Consider the following 6,634-nt stretch of genomic DNA (forward strand, 5'->3'; position numbering starts at 1 on the left):
GATGCAAAACAATATTAAATTTCTTCCTAAATTGAGGAAGCTAAAGAGGACAGATAAAGTTTGTGATGTCATTCCTAGGAACATTCCTGTCTGTCTCTCCTTAGTAAGATCTTAACAATTTCACTCTGGCATTTTAAAGGAAATGCCATTTTAAGTAATAACTAATTTTATTCATTTCCTTACTGTTATTGTTATTTTCTTTATTACAGATCTTGAGATTTATTTACATGTGGCACTGTAAGAAATGTTAATGAAACTTTTTTTTTTTTACAGTTTATACTATATTGATATTTATAACTGTAATGACACTGTGCAGAACTTATTATCTTTATATTACTGGATGTATTAGTTAATACCCAATCACTTTCCTAAAATAATTTTTGGGAAATGTGTCAAACAGGTATTTATATCACAGTGGCTACCTCTGAACCAATAGGGTCAATATAAATATAATATATTATATATATTTTTTATATCTAGAGTGTGTGTGTATATACATATGTATATATAATGTATATATACTTTGATCCAATATTGCCTTCATCACCTACAGAGAGCAGAGGTAGAGTGACAGCTGGAAGGCTAAAGGGAGATATTTTGTCCCTATCCCTTGATGTCTCCTCACACTTTTACCCTGCTGTATTTCAGATGTTCTCACCCTGTTTCCCTCAAGAGAGATACACGCAAGGAAAAGCTGAAATACTTTTCCCATTGTCCAACACACAAAACATTTTTGCTGGGGAAGTCCTGGTTACCAAATGTGTCTTCAGAATGTGCAGATACTAACAGTAGTAGAGCATGCCCAGAAGACTGGCTTTGTCACCTTTATTTATGATAAATGACATTTTACTTCATGTGCACTCACTGAAATCAGCAGGGCTCAAAGCAGAGTATGCAGATATTGATTTAGAATCCTGGAACAGAATCTCTCACTCTTCCCAAATTCTACATTTTTCAGAAATGCTGGTCACCATTTTAACATCTCTAAAACTGGATATTGCAGGTGTCTCACACTGACAGCTGCAATTTTACTGTGCAGCACAGGGTGTCCACTCTCATTACGTTTCAAGATGCAGGAAATGCAACTCAATATCTGAATGCAGAAGAAGGAAGGAGCCTTTTAGAGTTCAAGGTAAGTGCATTATTTTTTAAGTTTCTGGAGGAGGAGAGAGCATTTAATGGATCCTTTACTTAATTTTGAAATTTGCTTTTCATTTTTAATGTTTCCTACAGGATTCAAGAAACCTGTTGACACCAGTACATGCTGGTATATAAAAACTCAATTACAGACTTTTATACTTACATGTGCTGGCTTCCCATCCCCCAAAAGCCCACAGTAAGGAGGTTCACAAATGGGAAATGAAGAACTGCCAGGCACTTGGATCCTTACTGTGAAGATTGACTGAAGAGAAGAATGCAAAACACAAGGTGCTGCATAGAAACCTTTGAATCAGAACAGGTGGGTAACTACACAAATGATAAAATAATATGGGTGTATTCACTGCACTCAAAATTAGTCTATTTCATTGTTTCCTGAGGCCATAATTTGTGTCAGATGTTCACCAGGATTCAAAATCTGACAAAATATTCATGTAGGCAACAGGAAACTCCCAAGGTATTAACCCAGGGTTTCTAAAAGTCCTACTGGAGAAGTTATATCTTCCTAAATGGTAAGGCATAAGGCAATTCCTGATCAAGAGCAAGGAGGAGATTTTTCCCCAAGAATATATGTTTATTCCTTCCTTAGTTCCTTTATACTTTCTCTAAACTTCTGCTTACTAAAGGTAGGTTGCTGGAAATCATGGACTCCTGCGGTCTGATCCAACATGGTGATTCCTATAGATCTAATCAGGATGGATATTCAATAAGTAAACGAGTCTTCTTGTGACATGCAAAAGGAGGAAAGGGACAAAGCATTCCAGGTCAAGGTCAGAAAGTCCCTATGAGCTCTATTCTAGATTACTCACCGTATTTTCTATTTTTGCATGGCTTTCTCCTCCAGACTTTGACTTGCCTGATGCCTTTCTGTTTCATGGGATTTTTTCCAGATATTGACAATAGGTGTTTTGCCTTGGATGACAAGCTTGACAAACTGTAAAGTCATGTCCTACATGTTCTGGCATGCTCTCATATCCTGGTATGATCTCATTTTCAGGAATGTGATTGTGATTTCTAGCATTACAAGCTGAAACCAGGATTTGGTTATATCTGCCATATATACCCTGTAAAATACTGTCTCTCTCTGAATTTCAGCTCATGCCAATACATCTTCATAGCCAATGCTGGGAAACATCACCAATTACTGTGGCTGTTTTCAGAGCACAAGAACAGAATATTTAATTTTACCAGCCTCTAAGGACAGCAAAACTGAATTTGAACTCTAGTTAAAGTTTTGCAGATTACTCCTGACCTCTCTGGGACAAAGAGATGAAGGTCACTGGAGTCATGACTTTTTTCACATTCTGCTTGTCTTTGTCATTCTCCTAATAATGCAGAGGACTAGAAACAAGAGCTGGGTGGTGTTTTTTTCCTCCTGCCTGGAAATCTATTTAGATTAGTCACCAGGTTTTCCAGTCTACGGTCATTGAAGGTCATTTGGTTTATAGCTGAAATTCTCAATTGGAATCTCATCTTGTAATCAGAACTTAAAACCCAAGCAAGGTTTTGTATCTCCTCTGAAAGGGTAGGTTGTTGTATGATTAGCTTCAGAATGTTAAATGGACTGTCTGTGTAATGATGGGTAATTTTGGGGGGCTTAAATTGCTGACGAGAAGACCCGTCTTGAATAATAATACCAGGCTATTTTATAAAGAACAGTATTCTAGGCCTCTCCTAAATGCTAATTCTATTACACATTAACATTTCCTTTGCTGTAAAATGGCAAAAGGCAAGCCAGCAAGATGTAAAAATCTTGCAAAGTGCATTTTCACTTATAGACTGCTCCTAAGAGCAGGCTGTTTCCTGAAAACGTCCCTTAAATAAGCATCCACTTACAGTGGTCATCATCATACAGTCAGCATCTGCTAATAGCTGTTCCACAGCCTCGGCAAACACAGAGTATTTGTTGTAATCTACAGAGTGATGGAAATACCTGTGTAATTTTTGCACTGTTTTGGCTTTTTTTTTAAACTATTCTTGGCCTAAGTATAAAGCATCAGTCACACAGTGTAGATGTACTCCTAGGGGCTGTTCATAAAGCCTGGTGTCCTGTATATTTTCTGGTTCTCTACGACTATTGGTGAGACTCTGAAAGCCCTTTTTAATTTTTTGTTGATTGATTGATTATTTTAATGTCTCTTTGGTCCATGTGCAACTCAAACACAAATATTTACATGTGTGCATGTATATATAAAATTAATTAAAACTGAAGGCTTCTTGAAGGAAACAATCCACCCCTGCCATGATATTGTTATTGGGGATAGTATATTTAGCTTTGTTAGGGGAAACAAATTTTTGGCCAACATCTCCTGATGTACAAGTTGACCTTTGATTTCTTCATTTTTATTACACTTTAGGTTCCCAGTTTCAGAGGCTAACCCAGCACACATATGGATGGCTTTAGCATGTTCCACCTCTCTTTTTGCCCCAGTTGCTGCCTCCCTTTCTGTGTTTCCGCACAGTTGACGTCCACGCAGCTGCTTCGATACAAGCAGGAGGTTATCTTGCACAGGGATGGGTGTCAGGGACAGCTTGAGGAGTGTCTCCAGTTGGATATTGTCCCACAGTCCCCCAGCATCACCACCGTGACGTGTGATGTCAGCTCATTGCTTGTTCCAGCAGGCATTATTGTCACTCTTACTGGCAAGCTGGGCATTTCCAGAACATCTCTGTGGGCAGATGGTGCCATCCCCAACTTGGCTCCATTTGTAAGGAGTCTGAATCACCCTTTGGACACACCTTCTTGATTCCTCTCTGGGCTTGCAGGAGCTGACATCACCCAGCTCTTAATCTCTTCTCCAGAAGCACCAAACTCTAATGCCAGATTACCTTTCTCCTTTATCTTCTTCAGCCACTCCCCAAACAGAACTCCTTTTAAGTGATTACTTTCATATATTCACTTTACATGGATTTTAAAAAGTTCCATGGATTTCCAAATAGTTCACTCCAATAGATTCCAGCTCAGCAACTCCACCAGCTTCCCAGAGGTTGCAGATACAACAAACATGAATATACCCCTACTCTCCATGGTTTTTAAAATACTGGGTTCCAAATTATGCTGCTGTTGCTTCACATCTCTCTGATGCCAAGATGATGGAAAACTGCTGTAACAGAATAACTGAAAAAAACCCCCAGCCACATAATGAATCAATACCACTCAGAGCTATCTGATTTTTACAGTTGTCATTAGCCAAACTAGGCCCTGACTACTTTGGAGAACAAAAAGCAGAAAAGTTGTTAAACAATTTTCTTTTACTCAAATTCATTTCATGAGTCAGATACATCCCAAGGATCTGGGCCTACATTTCTAAATTTGCTGAGGCCAGGCTGACTTTTCCAGCTAGCTTCCTTTCTCCACAGCTGAGATCTCAGAAGAAATAAAAATCAGTGTAACTCATGTTAAAAGGGCACCTTTTAACTCTATGTACCCAGCCCCATCAGCCTCCTGCCTCTCTCAGGCTGGCAACCAAATACCAGCATGTTGGAGAATGCATTTACTTTTTGATGAAGTACAGACCTTAAAAAGCTAAGCTGGATACAAAGTTCATGACAGACAGCAAGGGCTTTTGCAGACAGAAAAGTGCAGCTGCAAAAAGAGCCTGCTCACAATGAATTGCAGGAAGGCCATGGGTTGAGATATTTTACTTCTTAATAGCGTAGGGTGGGAGTCTCCTGGATGTATGTGGACACCACACTGGCTCCAGGGGTCATGTCTCCAGCAATAGTGTAGGTGGCTGTGGGCTCCCTTCTAGCACACGATTTAGTTGATGTTCCTGAACCTAATGAATTTTGGCGGCAGGAATGATAATAGCAGACAATTGTTTGTCTCCAGTTGCTAAATTTTGTTAGAGAGTTAAAATAAACCTGTCTGTTTGACTAGTCTCATGTGCAACAAAACAAAAATAAGCCTTCACAAAGAATCATTTTCAAGCGCCATTTTACTTTTTGTCTTAGGCTTGCAAATGCCTTTCATGTTTTCTGATATGTCAGATATCATAATGCAAAATAAATAACCAAGTGAAACACACAGACATATTCTCTGGGTGGCTTGTGATGCAGAAAAAAGAGCCTTCTGCTGCTTCCCTTACCTCCTTCCTGGTCTTTCTTTTTTTTCTTTCTAAGGCTTGCAATAGATGCCTCTTTGTAGCATGTACATGAAACTGATGTTATTTTAATACTGTACTGTTTCACAGCATTTTGGAGCCCAGTCACAGCTCAGGACCCCCTGTGAGTTAGACATCGTGCAGACAGAACAAAGTCAGCCCTGGCTCTGAGGAGAGCCCATCTCACACTGCATGGCCACAGGAGACTCACATTGTAAATGCTGATGCATTCAACACATCTGCCACACATGCAGATCGTGGAGACAGTGACATTGCCTGAGATGCTGGGGGGTTTGCAGCAATGCCTATTGGTTGCTAAATACATCATTCAAATTGAGCCACTTTTTAAAAAAAGCTTAAACCTGGAGTTTGCCATGCAAATTCAGCTTTGGAGGAACATGGGACTGGAGCAGGACTTGGTAGGTCAAATATTTAAAAGTCCTCCAGTCATGTAGGAACTCAGAGCCTCAATTTCAGAAGTGAAATTGGAATTTAATTTCTAGGAACAAAGAACTTAGGACATTTTTGCAAGGAGGGATAGGCTCCCATTTCACTTTTCAAAATATTACTCCTTCTGTTTAAAAAATACCCTCCCACATACAGACCCATCCCTGACACTCCAGAACAGACAGAAAACAGCAATAACTCTCTGCTGATTAGACCAGCACAGTACCTGCCCACTAACAACAGCCAGACAAGAAAAATCCCTGTTATGGTCCTGCAACAGGACCTTTCTTCCTTTGTCAGTAAGTGAATCACAAGTACATTTTACTGCAGCCAAATTAAACTCAAAACCAAAATCCTACCCTCCTTTGGTCCCTATCTCTTTCACTGTAGCTTGACTTTACATTGAAGCCATCAAATAAAACTTCAAAATGGCATAGGACCAATGACTTACTATTTAGCATCAGCTTGCACTTTTCCATAAAAGCAAACCTGCTTCTGCTAGAAATAGCTACAGGCATTTGACTCATTAAATTTTTGTTTGAATGATTGAATTAATGTTTGAATGATTGAAATAAAATGTTATTTCTAAGTTATACCCCACCCCCCCCCAAAAAAAAAAATCTATTCAAGCTCTCAAGCTCTTCCCAAAAACAAAGCAGACTTTCTATCTTTTAGAGTGGGGATCATAGCTAAAGGCTGTTATTTCTTTTTTTCTATGAAGTTATTTGGGCAATTAAATATATTTGGAAATGTTTTTTTTTTTCTCCTAGAAAACTAATAATTGTGTCCCTCAAAATAATAGTAACAGAGTGGAGTAATTCATTCTAGAAAGATAAATAAAATTGTTCTCTGCCTTACACTTCTTTTGTTTTGACCTGTAGGTCAAAATAGGATAATGTTTCTTGTTAATAGAAACAGCTCTGTAA

At 38.8% G+C, this 6,634-nt stretch overlaps 1 long non-coding RNA gene across 1 annotated transcript; it reads left to right on the forward strand.

Annotated features, from left to right (window-relative positions):
• Positions 1 to 780: 780 nt before the first annotated feature.
• LOC121669344 lies at positions 781 to 6,296 on the forward strand. Its single transcript, XR_006017731.1, has 3 exons — positions 781 to 1,132; positions 1,234 to 1,459; positions 2,254 to 6,296. It is a non-coding gene; the product is annotated as an uncharacterized LOC121669344 (long non-coding RNA).
• Positions 6,297 to 6,634: the final 338 nt, after the last annotated feature.

Source organism: Corvus kubaryi, unplaced genomic scaffold (genome assembly GCF_017639235.1).
Source record: "Corvus kubaryi isolate FWS band 111438036 unplaced genomic scaffold, C.kubaryi_AGA036_p1.0 37391, whole genome shotgun sequence".
In the NCBI taxonomy this organism is placed as follows: Eukaryota; Metazoa; Chordata; class Aves; order Passeriformes; family Corvidae; genus Corvus; species Corvus kubaryi.